At 43.1% G+C, this 13,614-nt stretch overlaps 1 protein-coding gene across 2 annotated transcripts in view; it reads left to right on the top strand.

Moving 5' to 3' along the window:
• The window catches only part of zbbx (zinc finger, B-box domain containing), a 104,221-nt gene that overhangs the window by 16,393 nt on the left and 74,214 nt on the right, over window positions 1–13,614 (top strand). The gene's annotated exons all lie outside the window — the stretch shown is intronic.

The raw sequence follows: 13,614 nt of genomic DNA, 5'->3' as shown, positions 1-13,614 counted from the left end.
TTATGGCATTAGGCCTTTTAGGGAAGTGCAATACACTATACAGTAGTTTTATTTATTTATGACATTAGTTCTTCTAGGGAAGTGTAATATACTACACAGTAGTTTTACTTATTATGACATTAGGCCTTTAGGCAAGTGCAATATACTCCTTCTTACTCCTTACTGTATTCCACTCATTGATGTGTGCATGTTATGCATTATTCTTTTATGATATTAGGCCTTGTAGGGAAGTGCAATATACTTCATTTCACTGTACTGTACAGTATGTTATGTGTTAGATGAATAGTGCTGCAGATGTCTACTAAATGTCTGTTTTGTCTGTTCTGTCATATGCCTGTACTGTACAGCAAATTGCCTTTCGGGGACATTAAAGTTTTCTAAGTTCTAAGTACCTGAACAGGTGACCTAAGGCTATGTCGAAATAAAAGAAGCTGAGTGCCAGTAAATCTAAAGCAAAAATATGAGTCTCTAAACCAAAGCAAGTTTAAACTAAATTTGACTCCTACACTGTGGGTATTCCAGTTTACTACCACCTTCCAGAAACATGTTGGTAGGTGGATGGGCAAATTATTCAGAGTTATAAGTGTGTGTGTGTGTGTGTGTGTGTGTGTGTGTGTGTGTGTGTGTGTGTGTGTTTGTTTGTTTGTTTGTTTGTTTGTTTGTGTCCTGATCTGGACTGGTATCGTGTTCTAGGTTGTATTCCTGCTTTGTCTTTTTTGAGAAAAAAGCTTACTGAAGATAAATGAATGAATTAATATTTAAATCCATCAATAACACACATATACTACTTTCACACTGTCCACCATGTTGATAGACAAGATTTAATACTTAGATTTCTCAAAAGTACAAAGTTGTGGTAAATCCAATCAGTGGGGTTGTGGATTGGGTAGCTTTTGTCAGTAAAGTAAAAGCAAATAAAGGGAGCCAAAATTAGGCAGGAAAATTAGGTTCCGTTAAAAAAACAAAACCAAACAAAAAACAAACAAACCCACAACTCTGTGGTTATTACCGTACTTTGGCAGTTCCCACCTCCTAAGAGTAACCCCTTGCAAAATTTCATTAATAACACTCAGATGTGACCTTGGTATGATTATAGTGTGGGGCTTTTAGGGGCTTAAATCAGGATATATGAGCTCATAACTCACCTGGGGTGAAGGAGAGAGGCATGTTTGTTGTGTACACACTCCATCGTGATGAATCACTACTGAGGTGAAGGGATGGTTGAGATGAACTTAGCCATGCCTTTATATCTTGGCATTGTGTGTGTTTTGCAGGTCATTCAAGAATTAAAATGGTGTAATGACAGTGGAAGATTGATATTGCATAATAAAATGAAGATGGTTTCTGTATGTTGTTCTTCACACAGGTTGCACACTGTCAATTAAGACCTCATGCATCATCTGAAATAATACAGCTTTTTCAGTGTACTGTGCTGTATTTTACTATTTACTGTGCTCCTTTAGGGATTAGGCTAGTTGCGTAGGGTGCATTTGTGGGCAGCATATATGCTTCCAACATAAAACATCCAAACAGAAGGCAGCTGCTAAATACATGTACAGTGCCCTCCACAATTATTGGCACCCCTTGTAAAGATTAGTAAATTATTAATGATTTCCAGAGGTACCAATAATTCTGGTAAATGTGTTTTTGTTGAAAATAATTATTTCTTGATGAGGAATTTTTGTTTTTCACTGAATTTTTATTTTTCAATTAAAGGGTGGATTTTTTTCTTATTTTTTTCAGTGTGATGATGATGCAATGTCACCAAAAGGTGGATTTTTTTCTAACCGTTTTTACTAGTGCTGTCAAAAATGTCGCGTTATTAACGCGTTAACTTGACTCAGTTTTAACGGCGATAATTTTTTTTATCGCGAGATTAACGCTCTGTGACATGATGCCACGCCCCGCACAGCCAGAGTCCTCTGCCCTCCCCCGAAGAGCCACGGTGCTCGGCTTAGGTTTCGTTTTCCCATCGGTGGCTCCAGCCCCACTTTGCAGTGGCTGTGACAAGACGTGTTATGCTCTGCAATAAAAAAAAAAAAACATTGGTACAACCAGTGTTCGAACTATGCCGATATTTTCGGGGGGTCCCTTTTTTTCCCTTGGGGGGGGGTGCTTGCGCTTGTCTCAGAGCGCGGATCTCCATCGCGCGCTCACTTCGGATATGCAAATGCTTCCCGTTACACACGATTACTATGTCAATAAACATCATTTTGCCAATATTTTAGAGACCCCCCCAACATTTCCCAAATCATGTTTTCAAGGGATCTCATGTCTGTTTCAGGGGATCTCGGATCCCCTGAGTACCCCTGTAGTTCGAACGGTGAGCAAGCCTATTCACTTTTTTATGCTGATAAGAGAATTACAATGGTTTTTCATGTGACAAAAATGTGCGATTAAATTGCGATTAATCGCGAGTTAACTATGACAGTCGCGACATTAATCGTGATTAAATATTTTAATCGCTTGACAGCACTAGTTTTTACTAATCTTTACAAGGAGTGAAAATAATTGTGGAAGGCACTGTATTTAGTATATTTAGTCAGTCACACCTAGTCGTCATTGATTAACTAAGTTTAATTGATTAAAGGAAGTAGAATCAGGCATGGCTCCTATTTGGTTTTAATGAAAACTGGTGTCCAGTCCTGTCATAGATAACTTTGAAGAACCCTGATCTAGAACTGTGAGGTTCAGCTTCCTGCTTTAAATCATAGCATGAGCTCGTACTTTAAAGTATATATGCAGAGCCATGGCCTCACTTTTGTTTATAAATGCCTTGAGCCCTCAAGAATGGCACAGGAATAGTTTTAAGCATTAACAATAAATCTCATCTCATCTCATTATCTCTAGCCACTTTATCCTGTTCTACAGGGTCGCAGGCAAGCTGGAGCCTATCCCAGCTGACTACAGGCGAAAGGCGGGGTACACCCTGGACAAGTCGCCAGGTCATCACAGGGCTGACACATAGACACAGACAACCATTCACACTCACATTCACACCTACGGTCAATTTAGAGTCACCAGTTAACCTAACCTGCATGTCTTTGGACTGTGGGGAAAACTGGAGCACCCAGAGGAAACCCACGCGGACACGGGGAGAACATGCAAACTCTGTACAGAAAGGCCCTCGCCAGCCCCGGGGCTCGAACCCGAACCTTGCTGTGAGGCGACAGTGCTAACCACTACACCACCGTGCCGCCCGAATTCATTGATATAATTCAGAATTCAGAATAGTAATTTTTATGATTAAAGTGATTTATATAGGTAGTGGTCTGAGTGAATGACCTTGACGTCCATAACGTCACAACAGGAAGTCTATCGGTCTCATCGCCATTTCTGCTATACTAAAACACAGAGCTGACTGCAACTCCAATCCTCCATTTTGAGCTAATTTATCGCCATGCCACGTAGATGTGTTGCTGGCCGGTGCAGCAACATGACAGAAGCTGGATTTACATTGCATTCATGGCCCAAGAATGTTCAAACTGCAAAGATTTGGACGTGTTTTGCAAGAAGTTCCCGGGCACATTGGGCGCCTACAAGGTGGTTTCTCCTCTGCTCTGCACATTTTACTGAAGACTTGTACGAAGCCTCTGATCTGTTGAGGCGTGTTGGCCATAAGCCTGTATTGAAAGAGGGTGCAGTATCAACAATTAAAGAAAAATAAAACTACAAGAAAAGGAAAGTATTTATTTATTTTATTAATTTTTTTTAAAAGGAAAGTGAGTTCAGTTGCACCAATTCTCCCGGAGTGAGCCGAGGGTTGTTGCTAAAACCCGGGACGGAACGGGACGGGACACATCGCTCGGGCCTCCCTGCAGTTGCTAAAACTGGTGACATCCCGTTACATCCTGGGTTTTAGTAATTGCCTGAGCCCAGCAGTAATGGCGGAATACACAGTATGAAGAAAGGTGAATGAGTGGAGCAGCCGTCTGATTTCTTAACTGGATATTGCTGCCATCTCTCCCTTACGTCGAAGAAGTGAATGAACGGAGAACTGAACGAACAACTGAAAGTCAGATTGTTTCAAAAACAGTCGGCCACAAGATCAGCCTTCAAGAAGCGAGGCCTTGGTTCGCTGTTGGTTATGCCTGTGCTCCTAGCTATGGACTGCAGTGAGCTCATTGCTGTTTTAATATCGTGGTTGTCCAGTGCTCTGTGTGGCGATGCTTTTGTGCTTGGCGTAGTGTTCCGAGCGATGTTGCTCAGTGGCATTGTGGCTGCTGTGCAGGTGGTTTGGGACATACCACCACTCTGCATGGCGGTATTTCTTTGCTCACTTTGTGGATCCATGGCGCAGTGTTCCGAGCGATGTTGCATGGCAGCAGCGCGGCGGCTATGTAGGTGGTGTGGGACTTGTTTTCGTGCGCCTTTTGGTGGGACTGTGGTAGCTACACCATTGGAATGACATCCTGACCTTCTTTTGGTGGACTTTTTTCCCCCCTTAATTGTAAAGTGACCTTGGGTATGAGAAAGGTGCTATATAAATTCAATTGATGATTTATTATTATTATTATTATTATTATTATTATCTTTGGCACCATCAGTCACGGGTGACCATGGTCTGTTCCTGGAGTAGTGGCTAATTGTCAGCGCTGGTGCAGCTCCTGTTATGGCTGTACAAGCCGATACAAGACAAACATACTTTGCCACAGTTACCGCACTTGTAGACAGGGTCAGTAGGTACAGTTTGTTTGTTCTTTCGGCATTCTCTTTAGGCTTCTGCCTCAAGCTGGAGTCTCTCCTCACCCCTCCATAGGCACTGGTTGAGTTCTTGTGTCCAGTGGCAGCGATCCTGAGCAAGGCTTTCCCATCCATCAATGTCCAGATCAAGGGCCTTCATGTCTCTTTTACAGACATCCCTGAAGCGGAGCTGGGGGCGGCCTCAAGCTCTCTTGCCTGTTGCAAGCTCTCCATACAGTAAGTCCTTGGGGATCCTGCCGTCCTGCATTCTGCAGATGTGCCCTAGAAATTGGAGGCGACGTTGGTGCAGCAGAGTGTAGATGCTGGGTGTGGCAGCACACCTGAGGACCTTGTTGTTTGTTATATGGTTGGACCATTTGATACCCAGAATCTGCCTTAGGCTGCACATGTGGAAGGTGTTTAGTCTCCTTTCTTGCCTGGAGTACAGGGTCCATGACTCGCTGCCGTAAAGGAGGGCACAAGCTCTATAGACAGTTGTCTTTGTCTTCAGAGTCAGCTTGGCATTGTTCCAAACCCATTTTGTGAGCCTGGCAAATGTTGAAGCTGCTCGGCCAATCTGTCTACTGACTTTGGAGTCCATTGAGAGGTTGTCAGTTGCTGTTGAACCAAGATACAGTGGTGCTTGAAAGTTTGTGAACCCTTTAGAATTTTCTATATTTCTGCATAAATATGACCTAAAACATCATCGGATTTTCACACAAGTCCTAAAAGTAGATAAAGAGAACCCAGTTAAACAAATGAGATAAAAATATTATACTTGGTCATTTATTTATTGAGGAAAATGATCCAATATTACATATCTGTGAGTGGCAAAAGTATGTGAACCTTTGCGTTCAGTATCTGGTGTGACCCCCTTGTGCAGCAATAACTGCAACTAAACATTTGTGGTAACTGTTGATCAGTCCTGCACACCCAGGGAGGAATTTTGGAGGAATTTTAGCCTGTTCCTCCGTACAGAACAGCTTCAACTCTGGGATGTTGGTGGGTTTCCTCACATGAACTGCTCACTTCAGGTCCTTCCACAACATTTCGATTGGATTAAGGTCAGGACTTTGACTTGGCCATTCCAAAACATTAACTTTATTCTTCTTTAACCATTCTTTGGTAGAACGACTTGTATGCTTAGGGTTGCTGTCTTGCTGCATGACTCACCTTCTCTTGAGATTTAGTTCATGTACAGATGTCCTGATATTTTCCTTTAGAATTTGCTGGTATAATTCAGAATTCCTTGTTCCAACAATGATGGCAAATCATCCTGGCCCAGATGCAGCAAAACAGGCCCAAACCATGATACTACCACCACCATGTTTCACAGAAGGGATAAGGTTCTTATGTTGGAATGCAGTGCTTTCCTTTCTCCAAACATAACGCTTCTCATTTAAACCAAAACATTCTATTTTGATCTCATTTGTCCACAAAACATTTTCCAATAGCCTTCTGGCTTGTCCACATGATCTTTAACAAACTGCAGATGAGCAGCAATGTTCTTTTTGGAGAGCAGTGGCTTTCTCCTTGCAACCCTGCCATGCACACCATTGTTGTTCAGTGTTCTCCTGATGGTGGACTCATGAACATTGGCTAATGTTAATGTGAGAGAGGTCTTCAGTTGCTTAGAAGTTACCTTGGGGTCCTTTGTGACCTCGCCAACTATTACACGCCTTGCTCTTGGAGTGATCTTTGTTGGTCGACCACTCCTGGGGAGGGTAACAATGGTCTTGAATTTCCTCCATTTGTAAACAATCTGTCTGACTGTGGATTGGTGGAGTCCAAACTCTTTAGAGATGGTTTTGTAACCTTTTCCAGCCTGATGAGCATCAACAGCGCTTTTTCTGAGGTCCTCAGAAATCTCCTTTGTCCGTGTCATGATACACTTCCACAAACATGTGTTGTGAAGATCAGACTTTGATAGATCCCTGTTCTTTAAATAAAACAGGGTGCCCACTCACACCTGATTGTCGTCCCATTGAATGAAAACACCTGACTCTAATTTCACCTTCAAATTAACTGCTAATCCTAGAGGTTCACATACTTTTGCCACTCACAGATATGTAATATTGGATCATTTTCCTCAATAAATAAGTGACCAAGTATAATATTTTCATCTCATTTGTTTTACTGGGTTCTCTTTATCTACTTTTAGGTCTTGTGTGAAAATATGATGTTGTTTTAGGTCATATTTATGCAGAAATATAGGAAATTCTAAAGGGTTCACAAACTTTCAAGCACCACTGTACATAAACTCCTTCACCACATCCAACTGATAATTATTTATAGTGATGGTTGGGGGGCTTTCAGTATCCTGACCCATGATGTGTGTTTTCTTTAGGCTGATTGTCAGTTTAAAGTCTTTGCAGGCTTGGGAGAAACAGTTAAGGAGGTTCTGAAGCTCCTTCTTGTGAGCTGCCAGGCGGCATCGTCTGCAAATAACATGTCTCTAATAAGAACCTTTTGGATCTTGGTCATTGCTTTCAGTCTAGACAAACTGTAGAGTTTTCCATCTGATCTGGTGTGGAGATAGATTCCTTCAGTTGATGTTCTAAAGGCCTGCTTTAGCATGACTGCAAAGTAGATGCCAAAGAAGGTGGGAGCAAGTATGCACCCCTGCTTGACTCCACTCATGATGTCGAATGCGATTGATGTTGACCCATCGAACTGGATTACTCCCTTCATGCCTGTATGGAAAGACTGGATCACCTTCAGTAGCTTTCCTGGACATCCAATCCTTTCGAGGACTTTGAATAGGCCTTCTTGGCTCACAAGGTTGAAAGCCTTAGTCAGGTCTATGAAAGCTATGTAGAGCAGTTGCTTCTGCTCACTATATTTGTCCTGGATTTGTCTTAGGGAAAAGATTATGTCGATTGTGGAGCGTTCCGACCTGAATCCACATTGTGATTCTGGGTGCACTCTGTCGGCTAGCATTTGGCGTCTGTTTAGAACTACGCGGGCGAAAACTTTCCCGACAGTACTCAGCAGTAGTTATTGCAGTTGCTGCAGTCTCCTTTGTTCTTGTAGAGGGTGACGATGTTACAGTCATGCATGTCCTGAGGAACTTCACCCTCCTCCTTGCACTGACAGAAGAGTACATGGAGGTGTTTAAGGAGTGGTCCTTTTGCACTTTTTATGACTTCTGCCTGGATTCCGTCCAGCCCTGGTGCTTTTCCTGTGGGCAGTCTGTCAATGGCTTTACTAATCTCTTCTAGACTAGGCGTCTCGTCAGGCTCCTCCATCACAGGCAAGCGCTCCACTGCTTCCAATGTGGCATCTGACATGGTACTTTCCCAGCCGTAAAGGTCTGAGTAATGCTTCACCCACCTCTCCATTTGCTTGCTCTTATCTGTGATAGTTTTGCCAGTGGTTGCTCTAAGTGGGGTTATTTTAGTAAATGTTGGTCCAACGGCCTTCTTTATACTGTCGTAGACACCCCTTAAGTTTCCCATGTCTGCTGCCAATTGGATGCTCTTGCAAAGTTGTATCCAATAGTTGTTGCCGCATCTTCTGACCGTGCACTGCACTTTGCTCCTAGCTGTTCTAAGAGCTTGCAGCGTCAATTGTGTTGGCTGTCGTTTATATTCCAATAGTGCAGCACGCTTTCGTTCAATTACAGTGTTGAGAACTGAGGCATTTGCCTCAAACCAGTACTGAGTATGCCCCTGTTTCCTGCCAAACACAGAGAATGCTGTTCTATGGATTGTGTCTCTAAGATGGTTCCATCTCTGCATTGAGTTCCCCTCAGGGGGCTTTGCTTGCAGGGCATCTTCCAGGCTCCTGGCAAGTGTCTCTACCATCTCCAGATCCTTCGCCTTGCTGATGTCAATGCGAGGCTTCCCTGGTGGCTTAGCATGATGAAGCTTCTTTGGCTGGATCCTGATTTTGCAGCAGACCAGTGAGTGGTCTGTGTCGCAATCTGCGCTGTGGAAGGAACGAGTAACAAGGATGTTTTCTCAGCTGGCAGCGCCGGGTGAGGACTAGGTCCAGCTGGTGCCATAGTTTTGAGATGTCGCCACGACACCTTGTCCTGTGGTTTTGTTTCAAAGAAGGTATTGGTGATGCAAAGCTCATAAAGTGTGCATAACTCAAGTAACCGTTGCCCATTTTTGTTCATAACGTCCAAAACTTCCAAAATGTCCCAGGCATTATGGGCAGGAGACATGGTCAGCACCAACATGTGCGTTAAAGTCACCAAGTACAGTGGTGCTTGAAAGTTAATGAACCCTTTAGAATTTCTAATTCTGAGGACCTCAGAAAAAGCATTGTTGATGCTCATCAGGCTGGAAAAGGTTACAAAACCACCTATAAAGAGTTTGGACTCCACCAATCCACAGTCAGACAGATTGTGTACAAATGGAGAAAATTCAAGACCATTGTTACCCTCCCCAGGAGTGGTCGACCAACAAAGATCACTCCAAGAGCAAGGCATGTAATAGTCAGCGAGGTCACAAAGGACTTCAGGGTAACTTCTAAACAACTGAAGACCTCTCTCACTTTGGGTAATGCTAATGTTCACGAGTCCACCATCAGGAGAACACTGAACAACTATGGTGTGCATGGCAGAGTTGCAAGGAGAAAGCCACTGCTCTCCAAAAAGAACATTGCTGCTCATCTGCAGTTTGCTAAAGATCATGTGGACAAGCCAGAAGGCTATTGGAAAAATGTTTTGTGGATGTATGAGACCAAAATAGAACTTTTTGGTTTAAATGAGAAGTGTTATATTTGGAGAAAGTAAAACACTGCATTCCAGCATAAGAACCTTATCCCATCTGTGAAACATGGTGGTGGTAGTATCATGGTTTGGGCCTGTTTTGCTGCATTTGGGCCAGGACGGTTTGCCATCATTGATGGAACAATGAATTCTGAATTATACCAGCGAATTCTAAAGGAAAATGTCAGAACATCTGTCCATGAACTGAATCTCAAGAGAAGGTGGGTCATGCAGCAAGACAACGACCATAAGCACACAAGTCATTCTACCAAAGAATGGTTAAAGAAGAATAAAGTTAATGTTTTGGAATGGCCAAGTCAAAGTCCTGACCTTAATCCAATCAAGATGTTGTGGAAGGACCTGAAGCGAGCAGTTCATGTGAGGAAACCCACCAACATCCCAGAGTTGAAGCTGTTCTGTACGGAGGAATGGGCTAAAATTCCTCCAAGCCGGTGTACAGGACTTATCAACAGTTACCAGAAATGTTTAGTTGCAGTTATTGCTGCACAAGGGGGTCACACCAGATACTGAAAGCAAAGGTTCACTTACTTTTGCCACTCTCAGATATGTAATATTGGATCATTTTCCTCAATAAATAAATGACCAAGTATAATATTTTTTTCTCATTTGTTTAACTGGGTTTTCTTTATCTACTTTTAGGAGTTGTGTGAAAATCTGATGATGTTTTAGGTCATATTTATGCAGAAATATAGAAAATTCTAAAGGGTTCACAAACTTTCAAGCACCACTGTAGAAACAGGCTTTTAGTGGAATTTTTTGGATGGTGTCATGTAGTTTTTCACAAAACTCATCTTTTGCCTCTTGGGTTGAAGTGAGGGTGGGGGTGTAGGCGCTGATTAGGTTGATAGGCCCATCTGTTGTGTGCAGACGTAGGGTGAGTATCCTGTCTGTCTTCTCCCCAGCAGGCTCTACTGTGTTCATCAGTGAGTTGTTCACAGTGAATCCAACTAGACTAGAGACTAGTCTCTAGTTTCGTCTGCAGCTTTTCCACTCCAGAAGAAGGTGTAGTCCTTTTCTGAGAGAGAGACAGATTTGGCGAGGTAGGTCTCTTGTAGTGCTGCAATATCTACTTGTAGCCTGAGCTACACTGCTGTCTTTTGTGTGTCGCTCATGTCCTGTAGGTCTGCTGACAGACCTGTTGTCATAGTCCTTACATTCCAGGTACCAACTTTTAGTGCTGGCTTGTTTCTTTTGTCTGTTTTCTTGTCAGGTGCTTGGGTTTTACAGGCTGCTTGTCAGGCTTATTACAGCCCTGAGCCTCAAGCACCTAGTAAAGCAGTAAAGCAACTGTGGCGGGATAGCACCTGACTGGGGTCTGCCCAGTTTTAGCGGGCGGTAGCTATCCAATGAGGCATGATGCCCCCTCCCACTGTCAGAAGTAACCCCTTGCATCTCACTCATCGCCAGTAGAGTGCTGAGACTTATAACTTGTAACTACCACTTCCCATGTTGTGTCACCGCTTCCCAGCGGTGCTGGAGTGTCCTCTCCAGGGCACAGGCCTGGGCAAAGGTGTTTCAATGATTAGGGGACAGGCTGTTGCCCATGTAGCAAGTCCCCCCTCTCCACTACACCAGTGTGGTCCAAGGGCGAGGCAGGAGCCAATGCAGCTTGGCACTAGTGTAGTCGCAGGTTTGATTTCGGGGTTTTCCTTCCCCTAGACGGACTGTCTTCCGAGGCTGACGAGCTGCGTCTGCCCGTGCTATTTACCCATAGCTGGGGGTCTGGTTCATGGGCATCAGGGCGTGTCCACACACCAGTGGGCCATGCATGCCGCATGTCTGGGGGCCAGACCTCCTCTGAAGTCCCTGCAGTTTAGCCTGGGGCCTTGCAGTGCCCAGTTTCTGTCTGTAGCTATGAGGAGGCACTGCATAGGACTTGCTGTGGAGAGGCTATGTACTGGCAGGAGAGACTTACGCACTCGGCTCTCTTTTCATGGCACTGTACAGGACTGCTAGCCAGCGGTGAAGGCTGAAAGCAAGAGGTGGCGAGCACACAGACGTTTTGCCTACACACTAGACGCATCGCACAGCCATTTACAGATATTATTATTATTATTATTATTATTATATATGCTTGTAACTTGCATTTGTGGATGCAGTGACAAACTGTGTTCACAAACGATGGTTTTTGGAAATGTTTCTGAGCCCATGCAGTGATTTCCACTCCAGAATCATGCCTGTTTTAAGGCGGTGTCGCCATGGCACTAAATTCAAAATGAGTATATATTAAAAAAAAAAAAACAGAAAGATTTCTCAGTTTCAATATTTTTATGTTGTCTTTGTACTATTTTCAATGAAGTATAAGGTTTCCATGATTTCTTAATCATCACATTCTATTTTTTTTTTATATCTGTTTTACACAGCATCACAACTTTTTAGAATTGGGGTTGTATCATATATACATAATCTTCAAGAAGATTTAGATCAGGGGTATCAAATATATGGACTGACCCAGTGAAAGTTCCAGCATACGAAATGCAGCCCAACAAATTAATTTAAAATGTGTTCTAAAATTAACTGGTCTTGTGAACTGTTATTAAACGACAGATTAGAAAAAAGTGATTTGTTAATCTACTAGAGAGCAATGAACCATATCTCTTTCCAAAAGAACTAATTTAGGGAATTCACAGTGATGTATATAACTTCAATGGATTTGTACATGTAATTTCATTACATTTAAATACTTACCATTTTTGTACAAAGGGAAATCCTAACAGAGTTCAGTTGCTCATCTTCATTCATTGTTTGTTAATACAAGAAGTAGATGCTGGACACCAAACATTTCTAATCAGGTATATTTGCACTAAATGCCACCACACACACACACACACACACACTCTCTCTCTCTCTCTGTCTCTCTCAACAGAGCTCTATATTGCAGAGCTCTTCACCTGAATGTGCATGTAGACTTAGGCTACATCCACACGGCAACGAGATTTTTTTTTTTAAATATCGCGTCCACATGGGCAACGGATCAGTAAAATATCAGGTACATATTGCAACGCAATGCTTGCTGAAAACGATGCAATACACATGCCACACCTCTACGTGCGCTGTAAGACGGTCCCATCAGAGACACCAGAACAATAGAAGAAGTAGATGCATGCGCATAAACCCCTTCTTCTGTAGCATTAGCCACATAAAGTTTTGATTATTAATCAGTAGCGTAAAACGAAAGACGCGGAAAGAGGAATGAATGGGGGTAGATGGAAGCCGGTACGCCAACATTCTGATATCCTCCAGAATTCTTTAATGGTCCGGAATAAATTGAATGCTACACGTTGATGGATTACTTTGTTCTTCTACGCCCTTTTTGAGGAATGTATTGTCGGACTTAAACCAACATCTGAAGAGGTGAGATCGCTCATTTTTTTTCCTATTTTTGCTGGCGGGATTGTTTTTGTTTTTGGAAAGCGCACGGGCGGTGCGCGGTTTGGTTATACTCAGTACTTCCGCTGTGTTTGGACTAAAGACTCTGCCCTAAGGGCTATTCTCTCTCTCTCTCTCTCTCTTTCTCTCTCTCTCTCTCTCTCTCTCTCTCTCACTTTGCACCATTACACAATAAATATTCACAGTGAAAATATTTTGTAAGCGCGTTTCATGAACCAAGTTATAGGATTTATTGACAACTCGCATCGAGTTCGTTACACTTCTACCCGGCGTGAAGCACTGACAGTCATGTGGTTGTGACGTCATCGTAAACAAATCCGTTCTACTCATCCAGACGACTTCGCAACAGCGCCGTTGCCAGATTTTTCCACTCTGGAACCCGTTCTCAAAAGATTTCGTTTTGGGGCACCCAAAACGCCGGTGCCGTGTGGACGCCAGGCCGAAACGATAAACAATTTTATCAGATTCACCTGAATCCGTTGCTGTGTGGACAGGGCCTTAGACTTGACTCACTGTGTGTGTGTGTGTGTGTGTGTTAATCTGCCTGATGATAGCACACTGTCACATTGCTGTATTCATCTCTGAGTGTCTTTAATCCTCAGCCCAAAACGAGCCTCTCACTTGTTGATGACCAGCTGATAAACTGAGTGGACAGAGAGAGAGAGAAAGAGATTCTCTCACCTGCTTTCTGTCTCTTGCTGTTGTCTCAATCTGTCTTGCCATGCCTCTTCTCCCTCTTGCATTCATGATTATGTTACTCTCTTTCCCTTTTTTATTTTATTTCTTTCTCATTTCAATTT

Source organism: Neoarius graeffei, chromosome 6 (assembly GCF_027579695.1).
Source record: "Neoarius graeffei isolate fNeoGra1 chromosome 6, fNeoGra1.pri, whole genome shotgun sequence".
Classification (NCBI taxonomy): Eukaryota; Metazoa; Chordata; class Actinopteri; order Siluriformes; family Ariidae; genus Neoarius; species Neoarius graeffei.
Note: the sequence above shows the minus strand (reverse complement) of the source record. Positions and strands in the feature narration are given on the sequence as shown.